The sequence below is a fragment of the Tamandua tetradactyla genome, chromosome 4 (assembly GCF_023851605.1).
Source record: "Tamandua tetradactyla isolate mTamTet1 chromosome 4, mTamTet1.pri, whole genome shotgun sequence".
Taxonomy (NCBI): domain Eukaryota; kingdom Metazoa; phylum Chordata; class Mammalia; order Pilosa; family Myrmecophagidae; genus Tamandua; species Tamandua tetradactyla.
Window position 1 is genome coordinate 1,899,321 of NC_135330.1, and position 10,764 is coordinate 1,910,084.

The following is a 10,764-nucleotide window of genomic DNA, read 5'->3' on the forward strand; positions in this document are numbered from 1 at the left end:
CAGGCAGTTCCCTCCAGCCTCTCTACTACATCTTGACTAACAAGGTGATATCTACTTAATGCATAAGAATAACCTCCAGGATAACCTCTCAACTCTGTTTGGAATCTCTCAGCCATTGACACTTTATTTTGTCTCATTTCACCTTCCCTCTTTTGGTCGAGAAGGTTTTTTCAATCCCCTGATGCTGAGTCTCAGCTCATTCTAGAATTTCTGTCCCACGTTGTCAGGAAGGTCCACACTCCTGGGAGTCATGTCCTACATAGACAGGGGGAAGGTGGTGAGTTTGCTTGTTGTGTTGGCTGGAGAGAGAGGCCACATCTGAGCAACAAGAGAGGTTCTCTTGGGGGTGACTCTTAGGCCTAATTTTAAGTAGGCTTGACCTATCCTTTGTGGGGTTAAGTTTCATATGAACAACCCCCAAGATTGGGGGCTCAGCCTATAGCTTTGATTGTCTGCACTGCTTGTGAGAATATCAAGAATTCAACTTGGGGAAGTTGAATTTTACCCCTTTCTCATACTCCCTGAAGAAGACTTTGCAAATACTTTTTTATTCAGTGTTCAAATCACTTTGGGATTTATCAGGGCATCACTCTGGACAAACCAACAAAATCTCATGTCCTACTCAAGGTTCCATGTACTTATGGTGTTCAGTTAAGCTGTCTACATAAGTTATATCGCAATTCCCTCACTTTTGAAATGAGAAATTGGCGGGGCCTCCTTTTGATGCAGAGACTTGGTCAACTGCTGAGTGAGAGGAAATTTTCACTGTAGCTATGTATTCTTCTTTCAAATATTTGCTGGCCATCTGCTAAATAGCCACAAAGTCCATAGGCCAGTTAGTAGGAAGTTATATCCCCTCTGTTCTTTGGGAAAATTAAATAACCCCTCCTGCCATATTGTTTGGACATCTTCCTCTGTACCGTTGGTTTGAAGTTGACTCGGTCAAGATAAGCTTTGCTAGTTGCCACAGCCCCTACCATCACTGTGACTTAACGCAACAAAGACAAGTTAGATGTGGGTTGGTGAGGAATCATCGCCAGCAGTGCCTCTGAGGTCCAGGCCCCCTTCTTCCACATGTCATCACAACTTTAATCTGTAGAAAAGTGGGCATGCCAGCAGACGGTTCCAGCGCAGTGTTCGAAGTGCTACGTGATGCTCTACGAGAACACAGCTGAAGGCGTTAGGGCGTGGGGGTTAGAAAAGGCTTCCTGAAAGAGAGGCACACTTCATCTCAGCCCGAAGAGGGAGTGGGAAGTAACTAGGTAAGGGTGAGAAGGCTTTTCAGAGGAAGAGCAGTTTGTATGAAACCATCAAAACAGGTAACAGCAGGATTTGTGGGGTGGGGAGCATGTGGCACGACTGGACAGGGCATGTTCGTGTGGCTCTCTTTCCGAGCTGAGCGGGGCTGATGGAAGTTGCGGGTCGAGCAGGTGGAGGGGCTCCTCTAATAAGCTGTGGAGTTGGGATTAAAGGCAAGGATAGTTCGTTTTAATTCAATTCTTGTACCATGGAAGTAGAAACATAATTTTAAACTCTTCTTGTAAATTAATATTTACAGTGCACTTGGCACACGTACCTACGTTGTTTCACTGAGCTTCATACCTTCCTGTACATAGACATTCTTCCCTGCATTTTGTAAGTGGAAAACAAGCCTCGCTAAAATTAAGTGTCCACTTCTCTGACACCACGTTTGGTGTAATTTTTTTGCCATGTTTCACTACCTTGGTCACCAATTTACAAAACAGTGCAACAGCTAACGCTCTTCCCATGGGGAATGAAGTTACAACCAGTGATGGTCAGGCCTGGAGCTATTCTTAGATGGAAGCTAATTCTGTGTTTCCCAAACAATGGACCTTGAATCACCTGAATCAGAAATACCTCGGGTAACTAGTGAAATGCACATTCCTAGGTTCCACATCAGACCTATTAAATTCTGAGATGTGAATGCTAATGCCCCCGGTAATTTTTTATATTCACCAAAGATTTAGAGGCTCTGATCTAGTACATCCCTTCTTTTCTACAACTAGGACATTGTAAGTTTAAAGATGCTGAGTGACTGGTTTGAGGACACACAACTTTAGTCTGAATTTGCGTTGGAATTTGGGTCTCTCCAATGTCACCTAGTTCTTCAGGTGTGGCTCCAGCCCTGATGAGTCACCTTAGACAAACATGTTTAACCATTCTGGGCTTCATGTCTTCATTCATGAAATGGTAATAATTCCCGCTCTGCCTACTTCACAGGAGTGAACAGTCAAGCCCAATGCATCCATGGAAGTGTTTTGTAGAAGTGTGCTATTATTGTTATTACATTGTTGTATGTCTGAAAGCAGAGTTCTGGACACAGGGCAGAGACCAAAAGATGAGCTGCCAAGAGAATAAAAGCATTTCAAATGGGTAGACCCAGAAAAGAAAGGGAAAGGAAATGACCTTAAAGGGCAAACTCAAGCTGTGTTTGTGTGTGACCCCTGTTTTATTCATAGTTCATAAAATTAGGCTCTCCTTTCCACAGAGAATGGACACAGCACACTGAGTCAAAGGCCATTGCTTTAGAAGAGATGTGTGGGGTAAAACTGCATAATTCAGAAGGATATCTAACTTAGCCTGTTCCTGAGCTGAAAAATTCTTACAAAAGTTTTTCTCAAAGTCTTTAGCTGTGACCCTAGCAGTCAAGGAAATGATAGAGTTAGGATACCCTTTAAAGGAAGAAGTTAACTGGTTCAAAAAAAGGAAGTTAACTACATAATGGGAAGATTGGGTTTCTAAATGAGAATAGGCATTGCCTTTAAGGAATTTACAGGGTTTTTCTCCTGCAAGGCTCTTTATCAATTTCTCAAAATCAGCTTGATTTACACAAGAGCCTCATATAATTTTATAAATAAACATGAAATAGTTTCAACCTTGTTCTCATTGTATGAACTCTTAACCCATAAGGATGTTGAGAATGGGCGGCACAGCTAGACTTGGAACCCATCTTCTCTGGCTGTGAATCTAGGGCTCTTCCTCTTTTTCTCCATTCCTCTCCATAGAATTCATCTTCTGATTCTTTTCCTTTTGTTAACTATTCAACCGCAGTAAGTGTACTTGGTTGCTAAAAACAGGCTCTGGGTATGAATTTAGATTTCCTGTAAAAATGGCGACAACAGCATCCAGTAGATCTCTGTCTTTGCCAGTATGTCAGGTTATATACTCTGAATGACCCTTCTAATGGAATCAACTCAAGTGCTTGAGAAAATTTAAAAACATTGAACTACATCACTCAATTGGTATAAAAGCCTAAAGAATATAAAAAATCAAGGAAAAGCAGGAGCTGGGAGAATACTGAGTGTCAAAGTCAGTTCTTCCCTAAAAGTTTCTGCTGCATCTTGGAGGCAGATCATGCAGCATCTGCCTTGAAAACAGCATGGGATTGATTGAGAGAAAACCTTGGGTCAGACCAACACGGGAAAAATAATTGCAGCTATTGACTAAAACTGGGGTCTCAAAGGGCTATTGCCTCAGTGTAAGGGTGAATGAGAAATAAATCCATTTTGCAGAAGAGGATGGAAAAAGAACCTGTCTATAAAAGATTGGCAGTGTGTGCCAAGAATAAAGAATTCTTTGAGAGTTTGTAATTACCAGTTGGAACTCATGTAGGTTTGTGATCTGAATGCATGCTACTAATGTGAATACATGCTAATGTGATTGCCTGCTAGTAGTACTGGCAGGTGACCAGCAAAACAACACACAGATTCTTTCCAGAGAATCTCAACTTCAACCTAGGCCTAAAATAATTCCTGTGGGGTAGCATTCCATGTCAATTGAGGAATGCACAGTCAAAAGTCCCAAGGCTCACAAGAACACAATGAGACAGTGATACAATGATACAATGATTCTGGGTAAGAATCAGCAGAAAACAGAATTTATAGAAATAGGCCTATAGAGGCATCAGCTTTTAAAATTTTAGACACAGAATAAAATGACCATACTTATTCATGTTAAAATAAATAAAAGTACTCCTACAAATCAATAGGAAAAAGATAACAATAGAAATATGGGTAAAAGACTAGAATAGACATGTTACAAAAGATGATATCTAGATGTCTAATGAACATCTGAGAAAGTGTTTAAATTCATTTTTCATCAAGGAAATACAAATTGAAACCACAGTGAGATATTCCTACACCATCATCACAATGGCTAAAATGAGAAAGATGAAAACAAACAAACAAACGATTATTGGCAGGAATGTTGGCCAAAATGAGGAACAACTAAAATTTCATAGTTGCTGTTGGGAGTGTAATTGGTATAACCACTTTGGAAAATTGTTTGACATTTCTACCAAAGCTGAACCTCTGCAGACCCAATGATCCAATAATTGTACTTCTTGGGTGGGAATTTGGGACATGGGTTAACAGTGGTTTGTCATGATGAGATGCTCAGAACATGGTCCTTGCTGGGGCCGCCAGGCCTCTGCAGAGGATTCCATTTGGGCCAGCATGCCTAGGCCAGCCACTGAGCATGGCTCCTTCTGGGTGGGATAGTCCCTCTCCATGGCTACCTGAATGAGTTTCTCCAGGGGGATGCCACTGTGGAGGAAGGAGTATGGGTCATCTAAAAAGCCACCAACCTGCACTGAGGGTCTTGGATGAGAAAGGGCAGACAAGGACAGAGAAGAATCACTTCTACTCATTTCTGAAAGGGGTTTGTAGAGTCTCAAGAGCTTGCTGTCCTCTGTGCCTCATGGCTTCCTCTAGGAGCTGGTTCTTCTTCAAAGGAGCTGGCTCTTCTTCAAAGGAGCTGGCTCTTCTTCAGGCATGTGGTGTGAAAAGGAGCAGCCCCACGGCAGGGGTGGAGGCGTAGGTGGAGATGCGCAAGGGACAAGGGCGTAAAGGCTTAAGGCAGGAGGTGAAGAAGCTTGGGGGCAAGGGAAGAGGTAGAAAAATGGCGGTGGGGGGTTTGTGGGAATGGGTCTGAGGCTCTTAGAGGAGAGAATGGGGGTTTGAGAAGAACGTATCAATAAACACCAATTTAAGGATCATTGGAAGAAGATGGAGGTCAAGATAAGAGCTGAAAGCGGCCTCCCAAATGCAGACTTGGGGGTTGGGAATGTGGACTTGGGCTGAGCAGTGGGACTGCAGAAACTAGGGCTGGAATTTGGAAGCATTGGAATAGAGAGTGGGGCTGGGTGTGTGTCATGGTTGGCTTGGAGACTGATGGGGTAGGGTTAGATATGGAAAACTCAGAATGTGGAATCTCAGTTTTATAGTGATGGTGGAAAGGGTGGATTTTAGGGTTTGAGATTTAGAAAGTGAGATAGGGAAAATTTACTCTGATAGCCCGAGTGAGACTGGGGATGTGTTGGTCAAATTTGTGATTGGCACTTAAACTCGTGGTGAGGTTTGGTGACCTAGTCTAAGGCTTGCAAACCTCCCAGGCACCTCAGAATTGGGGAACATCAAGCTCAGTGTGTGTGTATGGGGGGAGGGTGTGTGTCAGAGTAAAGGACACCTGGCAGGGAAAATGGCCAAGTTTTAGAATCAGAGGGCAGTAGGAAAAGCCTGTGGGTTTGGAGAAATTGGAGACTAGGGAGGTTGCATTCTCATGGGCAAAGGGAATAGGATTGCTGAAGGAGAGGGGCTTGTGCCCCTAGAAAATAGTGGCCCCTTTCGTATTCTTTATAAACTGGTAGATACATTCTCATTAGAGTCTCTTCACAACAAGATTGAAAATCTAGGTAAAAATTAATAGATTTGAAGCTGGCCACCGTGGCTCAGCAGGCAAGAATGCTTGCCTGCCATACCAGAAGACCCGGGTTCGATTCCTGGTGTCTGCCCATGTAAAAAAAAAATAATAATAATAAGAGACATATTAGAATACAAATGTTAAAGTGCAGGAATGTTCACATATATGCAAAAGTAAAAACTTTCTTAATATCAATAAAAATGTTTAAAAAAATTAATAGATTTGGAGATATGAAGGAAAGCTAAAGAAGGTTTAACATCTTTTTAACAGGCCATCAAGAGGCAATGAAAGGTAGGAAAAATTAAACAAAAATCTAATAGAACATAATTTTAAGCTGAAGAAAGATAGGATTCTTTAACCTGAAGGGATTCATTGTATGTTAAGTAGAATAATAATAATAAAGACGTACCTAGACAAATCCCTACAAAATTTTCAAACTTGTAGGATAAAATAAAACTCCAGAAAGGTTTTGCAGAGAACAGTTTATCTACAATGCTATTTTTAGAAAGAAATATCAGACTTTAAATGGTTACATTAATAAAGAAGAAAGACAAAATAATTGAGCTAAATACTAAATTTAAGAGGTTTTTTTTAAAAATAAAATAACTAAAGAAAATAGGAGGTAAGTGATGGAGGAAAAAATTTTATGAAATAAAAAAACAAAGATATGAGAGAAGATCTAAAAGTGCCCAAATCTTGTTTCTTGAAAATTTTAATAAAATTGACCAACTTCTCATAAGATAAATAAAAGAGAGAATTGCATAAGTACAAATTTAGGAATAAAAAGGAGATATATGTAGAAAGATTTAAAAAGCAAGTGAATATTATGAACAACTTTATGTCAGCAAATATGAAAGCAAGTAACATGGAAAATATTCTAGGAAGAGTATAAATATTTAAAACTGAGTTTAGAAGAAATAAAAAATTTGTGTGGTTATATAACTACAAAGAAAATATTCCCATGAAAGAAACAGCAGACTCACAAAGTTTTATCTGCAAGTTCTACACATGGTTCCAGAAACAGCTTTTTCCAGAAACAGCTTTTTCCAGATGTATAAAAATTCTTACAGAAAATAAAAAGTATTCATATTCCAGTGCATTTTATAAAGCTAGGTTTATGACAGTAAAACCAGACATGAACAGTAAAATAAAGGAAAATTGTCAGCTAATCTCTCCTCGGGGTATAGACAAAAACTTCTGAATAAAATTATTTGTAAAGTGGAGGGTTCCGATCAACCAACATGGCGGCATAAGCTACTCCAAGGTGCCAATTCCTCGCAGGGCTTTGAATATCGAGCAAAAACTGTCAGAGTCATCTTCCTCCAAACTCCAGAAAAATAGGTAAAAAGTTACCTACCTGGGTGAGGGCCAAATCAAGAAAACTCATCTTAAACACTATTGGCTGGGGGTGCCTCTGCTGGCCCCTCCCCATCCCAGCCTGCATTCCATCGCCCCCCACCCCGTTCCAGAAGGAGCGGAGTAGCCCCTCAGCATACACTGCGGCACCTCGACATTGGACTGAACTAGGAAATTCTTGGGCTTGTCAACCCGGAACTTGCCTTGCAGACAAAAACAGCCTGCAGACAGCTAACGCAGCGTGAGAAATAAGTCAAAGCAGCCTGGGGCAAAGGATTGCCTACTTTAAGTCATAGGATAGAGCACGCAGGAGAGGGAGAAAGTCCGTTTCACAAGGAGTAGAGCCGCCATCCAAATTCCTGTGAGTGGGAAAGCCTAAGGCCACCAGAGCACAAGCCCAGGACAAGACGGGGAAAAACCCTGAAATTTGTGTTCCCTTTGGGATGATCTGCTTTAAAGGAGGGCTGAACTCTGAAGGAAAGTGCAGCCAATACTGCCGATTTTCAAGGACTGTTAAGATTTGCTTTGCTTTGTTTGTTTGTTTAAATTAGATCCTGGCATTCAGGAAAATCTCCTTCATATTGCTACCTGGATACAAATTTACAGCATAAATGGTCCAAGGACTAAATCCCAGAGTTAATCCTTTAAAATATTAAAGTGTACTGTGTGAATGAAAGATTTCAAGACAAAGAAACAGGAAACAATGGCATATCCAAAAGAACAAGATAAACATCCAGAAACCATTTAAAAAATATAGAACTTGGGACATATTGGATAAAAACTTTAAGAAAATGATTCTCTCTCTCTTTTTTTTTTTGATACTGTAAGGTGGGGGTCACATTTCATTTTTTTCCCATGTGACTATCTTGTTATTGCAGCACCATTTGTTGAATTTTTTTGGGGGTGGTGAAGTGCATGGGTGCAGCATTGAGCCTGGGTCTCCTGCATAGCAGGCAGGAATTCTATCACTGAACCACCCTTGTACCCCCCAGAAAATGATTCTTAATATGCTTAAGGGAATAAAGGAAAACACAGAGAAAGAACCAAAAGATATCAGGGAAACATGAATGAAGAATATGAAAATCTCAAGGAGACAGAAAGTTATAAAAGAAACCAAACAAGGTGCACGGGTAGTTCAGTGGTGGAATTCTCATCTGCCATGCAGAAGACCTTGGTTTGATTCTTGGCCCATGCACTGCACCCTCTCCACTGTACCCCCCTCCCCAAAAAAACACATTGTGAACAAAATTCCCTGTGATATAACATCACATATCTGCCTGTGTGTGTGTATGTTTCACTATAGAAATACGTAGAGGTAGTGAGACACATAAAAAAAGGAACCAAACAAAAATACTTGAGTTGGAGGCCACAAAAACAGAGGGTTCCACAACAGCTTGAAACTGGCAGAAGAAAGTGTGAGTGAACTCGAAGACAGGACAGGTGAAGTGACTCAGGAGGAGAAACAGAAAGAAGAAAGAATAGAAAAAGTGAAGACAGCCTATAAGACCTGGAGGACACCAGGAAATGCACCAATATACATGGTGTGGGAGTCCCAGAGGTGAGGAAAGAAAGAGGGAGAAGGAATATTCAAGAAATAACCACAGAAAACAAGACTAAGCACATAAAAGAATCTCCATGAACCCCAGAGAGGGTAAAATCGGAGAGAACCACGCCCAAACACAGCAGTCAAGCTGTCAGGTGCACATGGCCATGGGGGTTCTGAACCTGCAAGAGAAAAGCAGTGTGTCATGTGTAAGGGGGTCCCAATAGGATTATGTTCCAGTTTCTCATCAGAAACCCAGAGGCAGAAAAGCAGTGGGACAAAGTAAAGTGCTGGAAGAAAATAATTTCCAACCAAGAATTTTATATCTGGAAGGCTGGCTTTCAAAAATGAGATTAAGACATTAGTAGATAAACAAAAGCTGAGGGAGTTTGTCACCACCAGACATTCCCTACAAAGCAATGCTAAAAGGTGCTCTTCAGAATGAAAGGAAAGGACACTGGACCACAGACACAAGCAGCATAAAGAAATAAAGACCTCTCGTAAAAGTAACCATATGGATAATTATAAATGCCAGTACTATTGTACTTTTTGACATGTAACTACATTTTTTATTAAAAATTCTAAAATACAAATGTATGAAAATAACAAACCTATGTCAAGTATACAAATATATAAATATTTGTATACATATATATACACACACACATACATACACAATGTATAAAGATATAATTTGCAATAAGTACAACAAAAATGGTGGGGAGGGATGGAGGGTTGGAGGAACAGTTCATGGGTATGCTACCGAGGATAAGTTGATATCAAATCAAATGTGATTGCTATAGATTTAGGATGTTCAACTTTAGCACAATGGTAACCACACAGAAAATATATGAAAAATACAAAAAGAAGAAAGGGAAAAGGGACTCAAAATGGTACAGTACAAAAGAATTAAACATGAAAGTGTGCATTAATGGAAGAATCTAGGGGACAAAAAAATGTATGACACACAGAGACCATAAAGTAAAATGGTAAAGATAGTCCTGCATTATCAGTGGTGACTTTAAATGTAAATGGATTAAACTATCAGCCAAAAGGCAGAGATTGGCAAAATAAATGAAAAAGCAAAATTCAGCTATATTCTGTATCCAACAGACTCACTTTAAATTCAAAGACACAAATAGGTTGAAAGTGAAAGGATGGAAAAAAAAATCCTTGCAAACAGTAACCAAAAGAGAGCTGGAGTAGCTATACTAATATCAGATAAAACCGCCTTTAAGTAAGAAATTTATGAGGGACAAAGATGGTACCATATACTGAAAAAGGGGTCAATTCAACAAGAACACATGACACTTATAAATATATAGGCACTAATAGCTGAGATCCAAAATAGCTGAAGCAAATATTGACAGGTTTAAAGGGAGAAAGAGGCAGGTTTACATTAATAGTAGGAGACACTAACGTACCACTTTTGATAATGGATGGAACATATGAAGAGAAGATCAACAAGGAAACAGAAGACTTAAATGATACTATTAACCAAAATTAGTATCTACCCTTACCAGACAAATACAGCACACTCCACCCAGCAGCAGGTAGAATACACACTTTTCTCTAGTGTCCATGGCCCATTCTCCAGGGTAGACCATACATTGTCACAAAACCAGTCTCGGTTAATTAAAAAATATTGAAACTGTACCTTATCCAACCACAAGGGAATGAAACTAGAAATCAGTGAAAGAGGGAGACTGAAAAATTCATACATATAGTGTTTTGGTTTACTAAAGTTGATGGAATGCAATGTACCAGAAATGCGTTGGCTTTGAACAATGGGGATTTCCTAGTTTACAACATTACAATGTGAAGGCTGTGAAAATGTCCGAATGAAGGCATCAACAGATACTTTCTCTGAAGGCCAGTGACCCATGAATTGGGCTCCTCTGTCAGACAGCAAAGCACATGGTGGCATCTGCTGGCTTCCTCTCAGCTTCTCTGGGGCTTTCCTGTGAGCTTCTCTTAATTTCAGCTCAGCTTCTCTTAGAAAGGACTCCAGTAAGAGGATGAAGACCCACGCTGAAGCATCCTCTACTGAAATAACCTAATCAAAACGTCCCACCTACAGTAGGTCTGCGCTGCAGGAATGAATTAATAGAACACGATCCTTCGGGTGCACACACAGTCTCTGA